Source organism: Manis javanica, chromosome 11 (assembly GCF_040802235.1).
Source record: "Manis javanica isolate MJ-LG chromosome 11, MJ_LKY, whole genome shotgun sequence".
Lineage (NCBI taxonomy): Eukaryota > Metazoa > Chordata > Mammalia > Pholidota > Manidae > Manis > Manis javanica.
This window is the reverse complement of record NC_133166.1, coordinates 52605095-52625958: the sequence shown is the minus strand read 5'-3', so window position 1 is coordinate 52625958 and position 20864 is coordinate 52605095. Positions and strand designations below refer to the sequence as shown.

General features: G+C 39.1%; 1 pseudogene; it reads right to left on the bottom strand.

Moving 5' to 3' along the window:
- Window positions 1-7412: 7412 nt before the first annotated feature.
- Window positions 7413-7899, bottom strand: LOC108404808 (large ribosomal subunit protein eL21-like; annotated as a pseudogene).
- Between the last annotated feature and the right edge of the window lie 12965 nt (window positions 7900-20864).

The window sequence follows — 20864 nt, the reverse complement described above, 5'->3', positions numbered from 1 at the left end:
AGGTGGAAAATAAAAAACCCGTCCTGTTGAGGGTTGACTTTATATCTGTATGTAGGTTATTTTCATATTCAACAAATAGGTAAAGGGATTAAATATTTTATTTGAAACATTTGCTGAAAGCCCTCTGTAAGTCTGGGGAAAGGAAATCTTGGGGCAAAATAACTCTAAAGATTGAAATCAGTCAAAGGGAGAAATAAAGTTTAAAACCCATTTATTGCTTACAAAACTGCAGTCCGGCCCATCTCTCTCTCATGCTCCAGCAGCAGCAAAACCGTCCCTCCCCTTCACCTTCCACCTCTGAATGCCTATTGATATGCAGATGTACTAAAGCCAGGTGAGATATTCTGGAAATATTACAATTTTACCCACAGGCCACCCCTCCAGAAATCTTGCCTTACAATTTACTCCTTCCCCCTCTAACATACAATAGCAACAGCAATAAAATCTTGATAATCCTCAAGCCAGAGGATTCAGCCTATGCAGATTAAGTAAATGTACTTTATAGCACAGTCTTTAAGCACAACATATGTTTCTACACTTATTTACTCATTCCTAACAACTATGCTAGATTGCTCACAAAACTTTTACCAAACATTAGACAAAGTCAAGCCTCTGTGTAAGCATTTTTTTCTTGAGAACAACAACACAATCATGATAATTCTCAAGCCTGAGGATTTATCTAGGTTCAAAGTCCCATGCAGATTAAGTCCAAAGCTCATCTATTCCAGCCATAACATGGCAGCCACAGCGAGGGGTCACATCCAGGACACAAGGACTGTAGAAGCAAATAACTGTGATTATGGGGGGGCCACTTTGCTGTTATTCCAGGAATACATGGGAGGCCAGCTTCCAGGCCTTTTTCACCTGTCCATGTGTTGAAATGTCCAGGGCCATGTCCATTTTATTCCTAATTGCTGCACATCCATTTAATTCCTAATTCCTAATTCCTAATTGCTGCATCCTTGCAACACATGTCCAATACAGTGGGTGCTTTGATTGCTCTTAATCACCTGTGGCCAGTCATAGGCTGCAAAGAGATGCTCTAGGCCTCTCTTGGTGGTTTGCTGATCTGCACAATGTGCAGGGCACTTCTTCTGGGCTCGTTTGACTTCATCAAAGGTCAATGGTAAGTCCCACTGACAGGCTACAGCCCAATTGTTTTTTGCCCCATGTGCAACAAATACTGATGTAGCCATTAGGCTACATCAGAGGCAGGCTTTCCTTTTGGCCAGCACACCTGGGCTAATATGTCTGCTTCATCATTTCCTGGAGATGCCAAAGGCAAATGGCCAGTCACATGATATATAGTAGGTGTCTGTGCCACACCATTCCATGGCCTTTGGGTCCAGTCTCTCAACCGCCCCATAATGGGATAGGTGGTTATTACCTTGGTCAGAGCTTTTCCGGTGATGGGCTCTGTAGCCAGCAAGGCGTGGTACTCAGCAGCCAGTTGCTTCTCTAATAAGGCATACCAGACCTCTGCTCCTTTCCATAGTTGTGACCAGGCTCAGGCTGGCAGCAGGAGAAGCAGCAGTGGCAGAAGCAGTAGCCTTAGGCTCTGGCCAAGGGCTGGGGTCAGCGCAGCCAGCAGCAGTAGTGACACCTCCACGATCACATGGCTGTAGAACGCATGCCCCTCGGAGCAGGCACCACTTTTCCCCATCATTTCTAGGGGCAGCCCACCCAAAGGTCACACCCATTATGACAGATTTTGGGTTCAGAGGAATCCTACCAACTGTGCCAGATGTAAGTCTGAGGAAAGGAAATCCCGGGGCAAAATACCTCTAAAAACCAAAATCAGTCAAAGGGAGAAATAAAGTTTAAACCTTGTTTATTGCTTGCAAAACTGCAGTCCGACCCATCTCTCTCTCCTGCTCCAGCAGCAGCAAAACTGTCCCTCCCTCTCACCTCTCAGGTACAGATAAGCCCTCCTTGCCCAGGTAATTACCCACAGATATGGAGATGAACTTCTCTGGACCCCTGAGGAATGATGCAAATGCACTAAAGCCATACTTCTTTCCACCTCTGAATGCCTATTGATATGCAGATGTACTAAAGCCAGATGAGATATTCTGGAAATGTTACAATTTTATGCACACCCTCTAATGGCACTTTTGCCAGAGCTTATGTTTAATTTTTATGATCTAAGAACAATGATTGTTAATAACAAAATTAAAGAAAATCAAGAACAGTGTGAGAGGTTATCTGGTTTCATGTCCCACTGTGGGTAATAATAACAGCTACATGTCATGCTTTTAAAAATAGCAATCCTTATACTAATCTTTACAAGGCACACAGGAATGTGAATCAGTGTGGTTCTGAGCTGCCCTCAGGGTCCTGGGGCAAGGACCTGTGTCATAGGTGGTCACAAAACTCTCACTCTTTGTTCACACCTTGGCATTTTTACAACGATAATTAATTATTTCACTCATCACTCATTTTATCATCATAATCTTACTCTCTGATTACCACACAATTTTTTTGTGTACCTCCTTTTTATAAATTCATGTTCAGGTAGTCATGATGATGTAAGTAAACACAGATATTTTTCACGTACAAGTTTATTTGGCATCAATTGCAAAACCATATTTTCCACACACAACGTATGAAAAAAGGGAACATAAGCAAATCATGTATCTCAGCTATATCATTGACAGTATTTAAGAATTATTCATTTATTCTGTATCAAAGAAGGATAATAACACTATGTTGATATTGCTGCTACTGATTAAAAACACACATTATATGGAAGAGCTGTTAGGAAACCTAGAACCTAGGATCTCATTTATCCTTTTTTTGTGAAAGATTCTCCTTTGTTATTTCATGTACTTCCATGGCTTGAAGCCCTCAAATGAGAATTCTCAGTAACTGAGTTTTTTAGCATATAAAATGTGGGCTTTTAAGCATTGTTTCTTTTAATGATATACATGAATGGCTTGAGTAAAGTTCATGCTCTCCTTTATCCACCCTCAACACTGCCACTTCACTCCTTAAGACTGAGGAAAAAAGTTCACCAAACTTTGTACCTCACCTGGCACATAGCAGGATTTCCTGACTGCTAAGTAAAATGAAAGAAAATATACATTCTGGTCCTAAGTCTGCTTGTCTCTAGCTAGATAACTTGGAACAAATCACTTCCCTGAACTCTCTCTGTCCCTTCTGAGAATTAAGGTTTGGTCTGAATAAACTATGATTCTTTCCTATGCTAAAATTCTATGGCTCTTTGACCACCCTTAATAATAAAATAGAAAGAGGGTTCTATTTAAGTAATCTGCTCTTATTCTTCCCTGCTCTGGACAGTCTTGGATTACTTGCTGTTATATAATTTATGTAATTTAAAAGGAAATCAATATTGAAATATCAATTTTAGAATTTATACATATAGACATATTATGTACTTTATAATTTGTTCACCCATAATTATACAAAATGGGAAATTAGTATAATTTTCTATGTGGCAAAAGATTTTAAAACATTTTAAGATTGACTTTCTTTGGTTTCTCTACTCTGATAACTTGATTTATATTTTTCCTTCTTCTGTTATCAGGTGACATTGCTGCAGAATCTTTTTTCTATTGTCAGAACCTCTATATTATTCCTTTCCAACTTTGCTATCTTTTTCTTGGATTTGGATTATGTGTGTATAAATATATGTATATATGTTTTGTATCTCTACTGCCATTTTTCCTGTTTTAGCTCTCCAATTGCCTCATAATTTTTCATTTTTCTCTTTTATCCTTAGAATTTAGAATTTAAAAATAGTAAGGTTAGGTTTCTTAAAATACATTATTATTTCAGTCTCATTAGCAGTAACATGAAGTATCTGTTATTCCCCAGAACATTCACCTCTGATACTCCACTACCCTCAATGGACCTTTGAGAATTTATGTATACTGAAATAATAGCTAGCCTTTGAGAAGAGACTTATTAATCAAGGAAAAATTTTAGGTTTCCTGAGTTGCTGGTCTGTAGAATTACTGACCTTATCTGAAGATTTTTAGTTTAGTACTGTAGTTAAAAAAAGAAAATTCTAATTTATTTCCTTTCTCCATTCTCCTGCCCCTGACCTTTTCCATACCCAGGTTACAAAGGAGGTCTTCTTCTAACTAGGTGAGAGGGGTCCTTCTCACTGCCATATAGTTACAGTTCAGAAATTTACTAACAAACAGGGATTAAGAAATACAAATAATGAAAGAGATGAGTAAAGGTAAAGAAACATGAAGCTAAACTTATAAGAAAACATGATGTATTCTAGAACTATAAATATTTAAGTCAGCCTGAGACAGTGGAAAGAACTGGGGCTCAGGTGGTTTCCAGTTTCCCATACAGAGTGGCCTCAAGCAAACCACTTTCTTATTTAATTTTTATTTGGAAGAATTGTTAAGATGCTTTTAATACTTTAGTATGTTAACTTATAAGTCCATCTTTGCTAACAACGAAGATCTTTGCTTAGTGCATTGATGAATGGATGTAGAAATTATCAGAAATTTATCTAAGGAAATTTAGTGAGTCAGAGGGAGTACTGAAATTAGGATTTCTGGTTTTACCCAGCAGGATTTCCACTTCACCTCATAGGCATTAGAATTCTATTCAGTAATTGTGTTTATGATTCACACCATATGATTCATGAAGAGTTTCTATTGTTCTCTTTTAGTCACAGAAAGGTTAAGTTCAAGATCTGACTCTCACACGTAGCATCAACCTTTCATGTAACCTTTCTTTTTTTAAAAAATACATTTCCAATTACTTAATAGCAAAGCAATATGAACCCTTTGAAAAACATTCAAATAATATATGTTAATTAGTAAAAAGACACCTTTCCCAAAGGAAAACTGTTAAAATAAGTTTTCACACAGCCCAGTAACTCTGAAGAACTGTTTAAATGTTTATGTCATAGGAAATATTGTGGTACTAAGTGATGACTCCTTGGACATATTTAATATTGCAAATATTTTCTTTGCACAGAATCTGTTGCAATATGTAATGTTTTAAAATTTGTTTTTAATAGTTGCCTTTCTCACATCTTTCTACAAAATAAACTCCAGATGGCTTTCAGAAAAAAATGACCCCATAAAAGATTTAGAAGAAAATGCAGGTGGAAAGTATCTACTCTTAGAGTAAAGACTCTCTAATAATAAAAACAAAGGAAAAAATATTTAAAAAGTGATACATTTAACCTCATAAAAATTAAACAGTTTTAGATATTATAAGACACTATTAAAGTTAAAAGACAGATGATAAACTGGAAAAAATATATGAAACATGTATAACAGAATAGAGAAAATGGAAATTTCTGACCAGGATACTCTCCTGGCCTTGATATCATCCATTGTGTACATTGAGAGCTGTTTGCATATCTATGGGATGTTTACCAGGCACAGAGCAGCTGGTCAGTCATGGGAGTACCCTCTCAAGGGAGGGGTGGAAGGGAAACACCCATTTTCCCTTCTCCTAAGTTCCTGGCACCTAATTGGTCAGGTGTCCACTAGTCACCACGGAGGATCCACCCACAGAGTTCTTCCTGGTGCTAGGGGCAGGAAAGAACAGAGAAGAACGTGAGAGGGAGAGCTGAGCAGGAGGGCGGTGCAAGCAGAGGAGGGAAGCCTAGAGGGAGAGTCAGGGGAGGTGAGACCTCCTGCTGTGAGACGTGGTATGAACCCCTTTTAACACCTGCAACTTGCCCTTGTCTTCCTTCAGTCTCACCAAATACATAGTGAACTTGTCCAGAGCGGGATCCCCTTCCTCCTGGAGCAACAGACAGATGAGGAGTTCAGATCTTTACCCTTTAAAATGCTGTAACAAATCAACAAGAAAAAAAAGATAATTTAAAAAACAGATATTACAGGTGAACAGACAACTCACAAAAGAAGAAACACAAATAGTCAATAAATAACCTTAGCAAATATTCAGTTTCACTAATAAAGAGATGCAAAGTAAAATGAGATTATAATTTTTTGCTAGTTACATTGAGTACTGAGAATGGTGTGGTAGAAAGGGCATTCTCTGAATAATCATTTTGGAAGGCAATTTAGCTATTCAGTAAGTGAAAGTTCTGTTCTAAAACATTCCAAGGGGTTATTGCCTCATCTATTTTCATCAAACTAATTATAATACTGTATTTTCGCATTGCTGATTTGTAAAGATAGTATCTCAGGAGTCATTCTCCAACTGCAGATCTAAATGTCTTCTTAGTTATTTCTCTATTTTACCTATTTATCACTTTATAGGTATACCAGTAAGAAGCTTAAAAGGGTTCTAGTTTATTCATAAATTTTTAAAAAGTTAACAAGTTGATTTAAAAAGTGAACTGGTTCCCCTTGCCCCCATGACTTTTCAAAAAGCTAAGAAATACTATCAGTATTTTCTATTACAAAAGCAATACTTATGTTTATTGTAGAAAAATTTACTGGAAAATGACAGTGGAGAAAAATCCCTAATTCTACCTTCAAGTTACCACTTGGAGTACATCATTCCAGGCCTTTATCTAGCCATAGATATATGTATATATCATACATGTTGTCAAATCACCCTCCAGAAAGTATTATAAATGTATATGCCCACCTATGTATAATGGGAAATTACAAGTCAGACCATAATTTCTCCATGTCAGTGGTGGATATTAACATTTTTAAAAAGAGTTCCAAAAACAGCCATATATTTTAATTAGATTTTTAAATATCTATCAATGATATTTATAGTTCTTTTTTGAGTTCCGAGTAGTATTTCTTGCTACATTGTATTTTAGCGAAGTGCAATCACAAGACTGTTGGAAATATTTGGTTTTAGTTCGGCCTAGTCTATTCTTAGAATTTCTACAGAGCAATAAACTACCATTTATCTATGGTTTGCTCTGCATGCCAATTGTAATCACTACCATTTATAGAAGTTACCTGAATAATTTCACCTTTGTATTTAAGGCCATATTAAATACCTTTCCTTTAAAAAAAATCACTTTCTTAATGGTGTCTCACTGGTATTCTAGGACACAGATGAATAGCATATAAGTAACAATTTTTTATTGAGAAATAATTTACATAATATAAAATTCATCATTTTAAACATTTAAAAATGTACAACTCAGTGGGTTTCAGTATTTCACATTATGCAGCCATAACCACTATCTAATTCTAGAACATTTTGTCACTCCAGAAATAAGTCTAATACACATTAGTAGTTACTATTCCCCACTCCCCTGCACCCTCACCCTGGCAACCACTACTTTACTTCTGTGTTTATGGATTTCTCTATTCTGCATATTTCTTATAAATGTCACCACATATATATGGTCTTTTGTGCCTGACTTCTTTCACTTAGCATATATTTTCAAATTTCAACCATGTTGTAGCATGCATCAGTACTTCATTCTTTTTTTTTTTTTTAACAGTCTAGAGGTCTTTTTCTTTAAACACCTATCATGCCATGGTTTCATAGGGAATGGGTTCCAGCAGCTCAGGCTCCTTTCCATTTGTCCTCACAGAGTGTGCTTCTCTGAGTGGAGCAGACTGGTGCTTCAGTTGAACCCAAGTACCTTTCTTTTGGTTTTCTTCTTTTTCTGATAATTTTCCTTCATGTGCTTCAGGAAGCTATCTTGGCTCTTGGAGTGCTTAATATGCTCAATACGTACATTAATTATCTTTACAAGAATCTTACCCTTTACTTGTTTGTTTATCACAATACCAACACAGAATGCCAGGGAGCATGCACTGTAGACTCTTTCAGTTTTGCCATGGTAACACTTGTCTGGCATTCCTTTTAGAACAGTGCCTATTCTTCGATGTCTCCTGTTAACACCTTTCCTGTAAATTTGCATGTATGTAGCCAAAGGAACAACTCCATGGTTTCTAAAAGATCTAGAAACATATACCAAGTACTTCTCCTCTTTCCTTTTGTGTTGGTCATTTTGGTGAATTACTGGAAGATGGGGGTTCTGGTTGAAATTCTCCATTCCTTGCTATGTTGTGTTGATATACCACCTTTGGCTTATTCATCAGTTGATGGACATTTGTGCTGCTTCCATTTTTTTACTGTTATGAATAATGCTGCTATGAAAATTTGTGTGAACACGCTTCCAATTCTCTTGGGATTACACCTCGGAATGGAATTGGTAAATCATATGGTAACTGTCTGGCTTAAGTTTTTGAGAAATAGGTAATATTTCTGAAGGCTTAATATGTGAATGGCACTTAGCTAAGCACTTGACTTACATTTTCTCATTGAATCCTCACAACTTTCTGCAGTAGGTCCAAATAGTGTGTCCATTCTACAGTTGTGAACACTGTAATCAAAAGTGTTAAATAACTTGCTCAAGTGGTCACAGTTAGTTGAAACAGATCCAGGATTTGAACTAAGCCAGTCTAGCTCCAGAATCTGAACTCTTTACTACTTTTAATACTTTAAGAAACATATGGTTCAAAAAAGGGCAGCAAACAGCATACAAATAACAAGGCAAGATGACGTAAGAGGTCTAACAGCCATGTAATGTCCTTAGATAATTGGAGTCAGGACAGGCTTTCTAGGAGAGGGAACATTTGAAGTGAACTTTTATTTATGGGAACAAATTCAAGAACAGGAGCTGGGATAAAGGCCAACTAGGTGAAAGGACCATTGTCTGGATGGCAAGTTCATGGCCATCCAGTTTATTGGCACATTGCCTCATGTGCCAATTCTAGTTTATTAGTAGTGGCTATCAGTAGGACTGTACTGAGACACTGAATCCCAACTCAGTAGGAAAGAGTACAATGACTGATAAGCAGTAGCTGCTAAGCACAGGGGAGGGGACATTTGAAACACTAATCATAAAATTTTCATCACTGGACTATTACAACATAGCAATGAGAAATTACAGGTCATGTTCTGGAAAACAATAACTATATGATTTTGTCTGGGTTATAGGGTATATGCATGAAAGTGGCAATATGTGATAAGGCCATATTAAGGGTACCTTAAATGACAGACTGAAGAGTTTGTACTTAATTCAGTACATTATAAGGAACCATTATAGATATTTGAACAAGGGAATAGTATCATAGGAAACCTACTATAAGATTAACCTGGCAGTGGCATACAGAATGAATTGATGAGGAGAAAGATTAGAAACAAGGAAACTGCTTATGGTTTAGTGGATGATAAAGCCATGTTAAAACAGGGAGCTACGACACATGTGCTAACTGCCCATGACTACCTCTATCGCCATGAAAAGGCAGAAGAATTTGACTCAGACCAAAATAACAGAGACAACCTCTGAGAAGGAGCCTGGGGAGATAGACTTAACCAATCTTCCTGAAAAAGAATTCAAAATAAAGGTCATAACCATGCTGATAGAGCTGCAGAGAAAAATGCAAAAGCTAACAGATAAAGTTGGGAAGGAGAATACAGAAATAAAACAGTCTCTGGAAGGACTTACAAAGCAGAATAGATGAGATGCAAGAGGCCATTAATGGAATAGAAGTCAGAGAACAGGAACACAGAGAAGCTGAGGCAGAGAGAGTTAGAAGCTGAGGCAGAGAGAGATAAAAGAATCTCTAGGAATGAAAGAATATTAAGAGAACTGTGTGACCAATCCAAATGGAACAACATCCGCATTATAGGGATACAAGAAGAAGAGAGAGAGAAAAAGGGATAGAAAGTGTCTTTGAAGAAATAATTCCTGAAAATTCCCCAAATTGGGGGAGGAAATAATCAATCAGACCATGGAAGTCCACAGAACTCCCAACACAAGAGACTGAAGGAGGACAACACCAAGACAAATAATAATTAAAATGGCAAAGATCAAGGACAAGGACAGAGTTTTAAAGGCAGCCAGAGAGAGGAAAAAGGTCACCTACAAAGGAAAACCCATCAGGCTATCATCAGACTTCTCAACAGAAACCTTACAGGCCAGAAGAGAATGGCATGATATATTTAATGCAGTGAAAGAGAAGGGCCTTGAACCAAGGATACTGTATCCAGCATGATTATCATTTAAATATAAAAGAGGGATTAAACAATTCCCAGACAAGCACAAGTTGAGGGAATTTGTCACCCACAAACCACCTCTACAGGGTATTTTAGAGGGACTTCTCTAGATGGAAGCATTCCTAAGGCTAAATAGATGTCAACAGAGAAAATAAAATCACAGCAAAGAAAGCAGACCAACCAAATACTAACTAAAGGCAAAAAATAAAATCAACTACCCACAAAAGCAGTCAAAGGAAACACAAAAGAGCAGAGAATAAAACACCTGACATATAAAGAATGGAGGCGGAGGAATAGGAAGGGAGAGAAATAAAGAATCATTAGACTGTGTTTATAATAGCTCAATAAGCAAGTTAGGGGGCGGAGCCAAGATGGCGGCGTGAGTAGAGCAGTGGAAATCTCCTCCCAAAAACACATAGAGCTATGAAAATATAACAAAGAAAAATCTTCCTAAAATAGAGACCACAGGACACAGGACAACATCCAGACCACATCCACACCTGCAAGAACCCAGCGCCTTGTGAAGGGGGTAAGATACAAGCCCCAGCCCGGCGGGACCCGAGCGCCCCTCCCCCCGGCTCCCGGCGGGTGGAGAGAAACCGGAGCGGTTTTTTTTTTTTTTTTTTTTTTTTTGGCGAGCGCTTTTTGGAAGCCTTAGAGGGACGGGCCCCCGTTGCTGGGGAGGCAGGGTGGCGGGACCGGTGAGGAGGTGCCTGGGAACGGCGCCGGAGGACAAAGAATATCCCGCGTTTCTCCCTGCGAGACCTGGGGGCGGGTGCCTGAGACCGGTGCCTGAGGACGGAGGAGGTCGCGCGTTTTTCCCCTTTTTTTTTTTTTTTTCTCTTTTTGGCGAGCGCTTTTTGGAAGCCTTGAAGGGACGGGGACCCCAGTGCTAGGGAGGCACGGTGGCGGGACTGGTGAGCGGGTGGCTGGGACCGGCGCCTGAGGACAAAGAATATCCCCCGTTTTTCCCTGCGGGACCGGTGGGCGGGTGCCTGAGACCGGCACTTGAGGACAGAGGAAATCGCGCGTTTTTCCCCTTTTTTTTTTCTCTTTTCTGCGAGTGCTTTTTGGAAGCCTAAAAGGGACAGGGACCCCGGTGCTAGGGAGGCAGGGCGGCGGGACTGGTGAGCGGGTGCCTGGGACCGGCACCTGAGGACAAAGAATATCCCGCATTTTTCCCTGTGGGACCGGTGGGTGGGTGCCTGAGACCAGCACCTGAGGACGGAAGAAATCGCGCGTTTTTCCCCTTTTTTTTCTCTCTTTTTGGCGAGTGCTTTTTGGAAGCCTTGAAGGGACAGGGACCCCGGTGCTAGGGAGGCAGGGCGGCGGGACTGGTGAGCGGGTGCGTGGGACCAGTGCCTGAGGACAAAGAATATTGAGCGTTCCTTCCCTGCGGGACCGGTGGGTGGGTGCTTTCTGGAAGCCTTGAAAGGACAGGGACCCTGGTGCTAGGGAGACAGGGCAGCAGGACCAGAGAGCCGGTGCCTGGGACCGGCACCTGAGGACAAAAAAAAAAAAAAAAAAAAAAAAAAATTGCTTGTTTTTTCCTTTTTTTTCCTTTTTTTTTTCTCTTTGTTTCTGTTCCCTCTCTCATTGTTGCTGCTGTTGTTTTGGTTTGGAGAGTGCTTTTTGGAAATCTTAAAGGGGCAGGACAGGTCACTTAGACCAGAAGCAGGGAATCTGGGGATCTCTGGGCACTCTAACCCCCTGGGCAGCAGGGAGCACAGAGGCCCCTTACGGAGATAAATAGTCTCCTGGCTGCTCCCCCTCCAACGGGGCTCCACCATTTTGGAGGAACAGCCCCAGCCAGGCCAAGCCCACAGCAACAGCGGAGATAAACCCCAAAGCAACTGGGCAGGAAGCAGAAGCCCTGTCTGCGCACAGCTGCCCAGCACAAGCCACTAGAGGTCGCTATTCTCCCAGGAAAAGGCTACAAACCAACAAGAAGGGAAGCTCTTCCAGCGGTCACTTGTACCAGCTCTGCAAACTATCTCTATCACCATGAAAAGGCAAAACTACAGGCAGACAAAGATCACAGAGACAACACCTGAGAAGGAGACAGACCTAACTAGTCTTCCTGAAAAAGAATTCAAAATAAAAATCATGAACATGCTGACAGAGATGCAGAAAAAAATGCAAGAGCAATGGGATGAGATGCAGAGAAAAATGCAAGAGCAGTGGGATGAAGTCCGGAAGGAGATCACAGATGTCAGGAGAGAGATCACAGAAGTGAAACAATCCCTGGAAGGATTTATAAGCAGAATGGATAAGATGCAAGAGGCCATTGAAGGAATAGAAGCCAGAGAACAGGAACGTATAGAAGCTGACATAGAGAGAGATAAAAGGATCTCCAGGAATGAAACAACACTAAGAGAAATATGTGACCAATACAAAAGGAAAAACATTCGTATTATAGGGATACCAGAAGAGGAAGAAAGAGGAAAAGGGATAGAAAGTGTCTTTGAAGAAATAATTGCTGAAAACTTCCCCAAACTGGGGGAGGAAATAATCGAACAGACCATGGAATTATACAGAACCCCCAACAGAAAGGATCCAAGGAGGACAACACCAAGACACATAATAATTAAAATGGCAAGGATCAAGGACAAGGAAAGAGTTTTAAAGGCAGCTAGAGAGAAAAAGGTCACCTATAAAGGAAAACCAATCAGGCTAACATCAGACTTCTCAACAGAAACCCTACAGGCCAGAAGAGAATGGCATGATATACTTAATGCAATGAAACAGAAGGGCCTTGAACCAAGGATACTGTATCCAGCACGACTATCATTTAAATATGATGGTGGGATCAAACAATTCCCAGACAAACAAAAGCTGAGGGAATTTGCTTCCCACAAACCACCTCTACAGGGCATCCTACAGGGACTGCTCTAGATGGGAGCACCCCTAAAAAGAGCACAGAACAAAACACACAACATATGAAGAATGGAGGAGGAGGAATAAGAAGGGAGAGAAGAAAAGACTCTCCAGACAGTGTATATAACAGCTCAATAAGCGAGCTAAGTTAGGCAGTAAGATACTAAAGAAGCTAACCTTGAACCTTTGGTAACCACGAATCTAAAGCCTGCAATGGCAATAAGTACATATCTTTCAATAGTCACCCTAAATGTAAATGGACTTAATGCACCAATCAAAAGACATAGAGTAATAGAATGGATAAAAAAGCAAGACCCATCTATATGCTGCTTACAAGAAACTCACCTTAAACCCAAAGATAAGCATAGACTAAAAGTCAAGGGATGGAAAAACATATTTCAGGCAAACAACAGTGAGAAGAAAGCAGGGGTTGCAGTACTAATATCAGACAAAATAGACTTCAAAACAAAGAAAGTAACAAGAGATAAAGAAGGCCACTACATAATGATAAAGGGCTTAGTCCAACAAGAGGATATAACCATTCTAAATATATATGCACCCAATACAGGAGCACCAGCATATGTGAAGCAAATACTAACAGAACTAAAGAGGGAAATAGACTGCAATGCATTCATTGTAGGAGACTTCAACACACCACTCACCCCAAAGGATAGATCCACCGGGCAGAAAATAAATAAAGACACACAGGCACTGAACAACACACTAGAACAGATGGACCTAATAGACATCTATAGAACTTTACATCCAAAAGCAACAGGATATACATTCTTCTCAAGTGCACATGGAACATTCTCCAGAATAGACCACATACTAGCTCACAAAAAGAGCCTCAGTAAATTCCACAATATTGAAATTCTACCAACCAATTTTTCAGACCACAAAGGTATGAAAGTAGAAATAAATTCTACAAAGAAAACAAAAAGGCTCACAAACACATGGAGGCTTAACAACATGCTACTAAATAATCAATGGATCAATGAACAAATCAAAATAGAGATCAAGGAATATATAGAAACAAATGACAACAACAACACTAAGCCCCAACTTCTGTGGGATGCAGCGAAAGCAGTCTTAAGAGGAAAGTATATAGCAATCCAGGCACACTTGAAGAAGGAAGAACAATCCCAAATGAATAGTCTAACATCACAACTATTAAAACTGGAAAAAGAAGAACAAATGAGGCCTAAAGTCAGCAGAAGGAGGGACATAATAAAGATCAGAGAAGAAATAAACAAAATTGAGAAGAATAAAACAATAGCAAAAATCAACGAAACCAAGAGCTGGTTCTTTGAGAAAATAAACAAAATAGATAAGCCTCTAGCCCAACTTATTAAGAGAAAAAGAGAGTCAACACAAATCAACATAATCAGAAATGAGAATGGAAAAATCACGACAGACTCCACAGAAATACAAAGAATTATTAAAGACTACTATGAAAACCTATATGCCAACAAGCTGGAAAACCTAGAAGAAATGGACAACTTCCTAGAAAAATACAACCTCCCAAGACTGACCAAGGAAGAAACACAAAAGTTAAACAAACCAATTACAAGCAAAGAAATTGAAACAGTAATCAAAAAACTACCCAAGAACAAAACCCCGGGGCCGGACGGATTTACCTCGGAATTTTATCAGACACACAGAGAAGACATAATACCCATTCTCCTTAAAGTGTTCCACAAAATAGAAGAAGAGGGAATACTCCCAAACTCATTCTATGAAGCCAACATCACCCTAATACCAAAACCAGGAAAAGACCCCACCAAAAAAGAAAATTACAGACCAATATCCCTGATGAATGTAGATGCAAAAATACTCAATAAAATATTAGCAAACAGAATTCAACAGTATATCAAAAGGATCATACACCATGACCAAGTGGGGTTCATCCCAGGGATGCAAGGATGGTACAACATTCGAAAATCCATCAACATCATCCACCACATCAACAAAAAGAAAGACAAAAACCACATGATCATCTCCATAGATGCTGAAAAAGCATTTGACAAAATTCAACATCCATTCATGATAAAAACTCTCAGCAAAATGGGAATAGAGGGCAAGTACCTCAACATAATAAAGGCCATATATGATAAACCCACAGCCAGCATTATACTGAACAGCGAGAAGCTGAAAGCATTTCCACTGAGATCGGGAACCAGACAGGGATGCCCACTCTCCCCACTGTTATTTAACATAGTACTGGAGGTCCTAGCCACGGCAATCAGACAAAACAAAGAAATACAAGGAATCCAGATTGGTAAAGAAGAAGTTAAACTGTCACTATTTGCAGATGATATGATACTGTACATAAAAAACCCTAAAGACTCCACTCCAAAACTACTAGAACTGATATCGGAATACAGCAAAGTTGCAGGATACAAAATCAACACACAGAAATCTGTAGCTTTCCTATACACTAACAACGAATCAATAGAAAGAGAAATCAGGAAAACAATTCCATTCACCATTGCATCAAAAAGAATAAAATACCTAGGAATAAACCTAACCAAGGAAGTGAAAGACTTATACTCTGAAAACTACAAGTCACTCTTAAGAGAAATTAAAGGGGACACTAATAAATGGAAACTCATCCCATGCTCATGGCTAGGAAGAATTAATATCGTCAAAATGGCCATCCTGCCCAAAGCAATATACAAATTTGATGCAATCCCTCTCAAATTACCAGCAACATTCTTCAATGAATTGGAACAAATAATTCAAAAATTCATATGGAAACACCAAAGACCCCGAATAGCCAAAGCAATCCTGAAAAAGAAGAATAAAGTAGGGGGGATCTCACTCCCCAACTTCAAGCTCTACTACAAAGCCATAGTAATCAAGACAATTTGGTACTGGCACAAGAACAGAGCCACAGACCAGTGGAACAGATTAGAGACCCCAGAAATTAACCCAAACATATATGGTCAATTAATATTTGATAAAGGAGCCATGGACATACAATGGCAAAATGACAGTCTCTTCAACAGATGGTGCTGGCAAAACTGGACAGCTACATGTAGGAGAATGAAACTGGACCATTGTCTAACCCCATATACAAAGGTAAACTCAAAATGGATCAAAGACCTGAATGTAAGTCACGAAACCATTAAACTCTTGGAAAAAAACATAGGCAAAAACCTCTTAGATATAAACATGAGTGATCTCTTCTTGAACATATCTCCCCGGGCAAGGAAAACAACAGCAAAAATGAGCAAGTGGGACTACATTAAGCTGAAAAGCTTCTGTACAGCGAAAGACACCATCAATAGAACAAAAAGGAACCCTACAGTATGGGAGAATATATTTGAAAATGACAGATCTGATAAAGGCTTGACGTCCAGAATATATAAAGAGCTCACACGCCTCAACAAACAAAAAACAAATAACCCAATTAAAAAATGGGCAGAGGAACTGAACAGACAGTTCTCCAAAAAAGAAATACAGATGGCCAAGAGACACATGAAAAGATGCTCCACATCGCTAATTATCAGAGAAATGCAAATTAAAACTACAATGAGGTATCACCTCACACCAGTAAGGATAGCTGCCATCCAAAAGACAAACAACAACAAATGTTGGCGAGGCTGTGGAGAAAGGGGAACCCTCCTACACTGCTGGTGGGAATGTAAATTAGTTCAACCATTGTGGAAAGCAGTATGGAGGTGCATCAAAATGCTCAAAACAGACCTACCATTTGACCCAGGAATTCCACTCCTAGGAATTTACCCTAAGAACGCAGCAATCAAGTTTGAGAAAGACAGATGCACTCCTATGTTTATCGCAGCACTATTTACAATAGCCAAGAATTGGAAGCAACCTAAATGTCCATCTGTAGATGAATGGATAAAGAAGATGTGGTACATATACACAATGGAATACTACTCAGCCATAAGAAGTGGAAAAATCCAACCATTTGCAGCAACATGGATGGAGCTGGAGAGTATTATGCTCAGTGAAATAAGCCAAGCGGAGAAAGAGAAATACCAAATGATTTCACTCATCTGAGGAGTATAGGAACAAAGGAAAAACTGAAGGAACAAAACAGCAGCAGAATTACAGAACCCAAAAATGGACTAACAGGTACCAAAGGGAAAGGAACTGGGGAGGATGGGTGGGCAGGGAGGGATAAGGGAGGGGAAGAAGAAGGGGGGTGTTAAGATTAGCATGCATGGGGGGGAGGGAGAAAGGGGAGGGTGGGCTGCACAACACAGAGAGGACAAGTAGTGACTCTACCACATTTTGCTAAGCTGATGGACAGTAACCGTAATGTGGTTGTTAGGGGGGACCTGATATAGGGGAGAGCATAGTAAACATAGTATTCTTCAGGTAAGTGTAGATTAAAAATTTAAAAAAAAAAAGAAAGAAAGAAAGAAAAGGGGGATTACTCCTTAACAGGATAAAACTATTGGTAAATCAAAGATCAACGCATGCTTTAAATATCCTTAATGTTGATCACTTAAAGGGTGTCAGATGATCAGCTATGGAGGTACTCTTTTCTGATAATATTCCTTTCTCTTAATTAAAAAAAAAAAAAAAAAAAAAGCAGTTACTGTGTGCTGACCTCCAATGAGTTCTGCACAGTGGTATAGAGGGCATGTCAAAGGGTGGGCAAAGGGTCTGTTTGTTTCTACGCAGAAGATCAAGGCCTAGCTTGGATACCCAGAAAATGAACTAAGATACGATATGAGGAGGAGCTTCCGGCATCAGCACTCTCTGGAGGACTCGTGCCGGGGGATGATCATCAAAAAGCCTCCACAGGGATCCGGACGATGCTGCGGTTGTGGCTGCATCCAGCCCACCGTCTCCTGGACTTGCCATAAGAAGGAGGAGGGAGATGTCTAGGCTGGCATGTGCATACAGTGAGACAACGAATTTGACTGGATCTGTACTGTTGGAACTCAACCAGGAGTTGGGAGGGGTGCAAGTTGTAGCACCCCAAAATCTCATGACTATAGACTATCTATGGTTAAAAGAACATATGGGATGTGAACAGATCCCAGAAATGGGCTGCTTTAATTTGTCTGATGGTTCAAGTACAGTTGGACAATATCCATCATATCATACATAAATTTTCACAAATGCCTAGGGTGCCTAAATGGTTTTCTTGGCTTCACTGGAGATGGCTGGTAATTATAGATTTGCTTTGTTTATGTCACCGTATTCCTATTATGTTAATATGTGTGTGCAAATTAGTTAGTAGTTTAAAACCTATACATACTTAAGGTACTATACAAGAAGATATGTCAAAGAAATAATCAATCCTCCCAAGTTTCCTTCATATGCTACATCTATAGCTTTTCTTCTTCCTTCCTAATTACAAACCTTAAATAGAATTCGTGCCTCATATCGAATTTACCGAGTATCATAATTCCTCCAGGTGGTAAAGATACCTCGAGACAAGTGCTGGGCATAGAAGCCACAGGGCATAAATCTGCAAAGAAGTAAAAAGCTAACCTTTGCAAACAATATGGCTTCTCTCTCACTTACCAACTTTACATTTCCCTGTATGGCCCCGGAAGATGACTGGTTAGCCAGAGACGGGTAAGATTCCTCAAGGGAGGAACAACCTAAGACAGGCACAGTCGCAGGGGGGCCATCAGGTGAGAATTTGGGGATCAACAGAGGTGAGGCTCAGAACCTCACCCCCCCTGCTTTGAGAGAAATCTTCTGCATCCGTGGATGTCTTGCTGCCCTTGTCTAGCCTGGATTAATACTTAGTCCATAGGCACACATCTGATCATCTGATCATCTATATTTGCCTTCTTACAGCACTGAACTATGTTTTCTACCTTTATCTTGCATCTACCTACCACTTCAGCATTTTATTAAAAATAAAAATAATAATAATAATAGGAGAAATGTGGGATCAACATATAAATCAAGTACAAAAATCAAATGAATATTCATATTTGACCTGATGGTTTATAGGTCATATTGCATGATCAAAACCGAAAGTTTCTGTGATGAATGCCCTTGTACTGTTCACCATGTAAGAATTTATTCACTCTGTAAGAATTCGTTCACCATGTAAGAACTTGTTCGTTATGCTTCAGAAGATTGGAGACTGACGAGAATTAGGCTTGAGATGGATTAATGATTGTACATTGAGCATTGACCCCCCTATACTGAATTTTATTGTTGTTAACAACCATTTGATCAATAAATATGAGAGATGCCCTCTCAAAAAAAAAAAAAAAAAAAAAAAAGTCAAGGGATGGAAAAAGATATTTCATGGAAACAACAGGGAGAAAAAGCAGGTGTTGCTGTACTAATATCAGACAAAATAGACCTCAAAACAAAGAAAGTAACAAGAGATAAAGAAGGACATTGCATAATGATAAAGGGGTCAGTCCAACAAGAGGATATAAGCATTATAAATATATATGCACCCAACACAGGAGCACCAGCATATGTGAAACAAATACTAACAGAACTAAAGGAGGAAAAAGAAGGCAATGCACTCATTTTAGGAGACTTCAACATGCCACCCACTCCAAAGGACAGATCCACCAGACAGAAAATAAGTAAAGACACAGAGGCACTGAACAACACACTAGAACAGATGGACCAAACAGACATCTATAGAACTCTACACCCAAAAGCAGCAGGATACACATTATTCTCAAGTGCACATGGAACATTCTCCAGAACAGCCACATACTAGGGCACAAAAAGAGCCTCAGCAAATTCCAAAAGATTGAAATTCTACCAACCAACTTCTCAGACCACAAAGGTATAAAACTAGAAATGAAATGTACAAAAAAAGCAAAAAAGCTCACAAACACATGGAGGCTTAACAACATGCTCCTAAATAATCAACGGATCAACGAACAAATTAAAATAGAGATCAAGGAATATATGGAAATGAATGACAATAACAACACAAAGCCCCAACTACTGTGGGGCGCAGTGAAAACAATCTTAAGAGGAAAGTATATAGCAATCCAGGCATATTTAAAGAAGGAAGAACAATCCCAAATGAATAGTCTAAAGTCACAATTATCAAAATTGGAAAAAGAACAATGGAGGCCTAAAGTCAGCAGAAGGAGGGACATAATAAAGATCAGAGAAGAAATAAATAAAATTGAGAAGAATAAAACAATAGAAAGAATTAGTGAAACCAAGAATTAGTTCTTTGAGAAAATAAACAAAATAGATTAGTCTCTAGCCAGACTTATTAAGAGAAAAAGAGAATCAACACACATCAACAGAATCAGAAACAAGAAAGTAAAAATCATGACGGAACCCACAGAAATACAAAGAATCATTAGAGAATACAATGAAAACCTATATGCTAATAAGGTGGAAAACCTAGAAGAAATGGACAACTTCCTAGAAAAATACAACCTTCCAAGACTGACCAAGGAAGAAACAGAAAACCTAAATAGACCAATTACCAGCAAAGAAATTGAAGAGGTAATAAAAAAACTACCGAAGAGCAAAACTCCTGGGCCAGATGGATTTACATCAGAATTTTATCAGACAAACATAGAAGACTTAATACCCATTCTCTTTAAAGTTTTCCAAAAAATAGAAGAGGAGGGAATACTGCCAAACTCATTCTATGAAGCCAGCATCACCCTAATACCAAAACCAGGGAAAGACCCCACCAAAAAGAAAATTACAGACCAATATCCCTGATGAACATAGATGAAAAATACTCAACAAAATAGTAGCAAACCGAATTAAAAAATACATCAAGAGGATCATACACCATGACCAAGTGGGATTCATCTCAGGGATGCAAGGATGGTACAACATTTGAAAATCCATTAACATCATCCTCCACATAAACAAAAAGGACAAAAACCACATGATCATTTCCATAGATGCTGAAAAAGCATTTGACAAAATTCAACATCCATTCATGATAAAAACACTCAACAAAATGGGTATAGAGGGCAAGTACCTCAACATAATAAAGGCCATATATTATAAATCCACAGCCAACATCATACTTAACTGCAAGAAGCTGAAAGCTTTTCCTCTAAGATAGGGAACAAGACAGG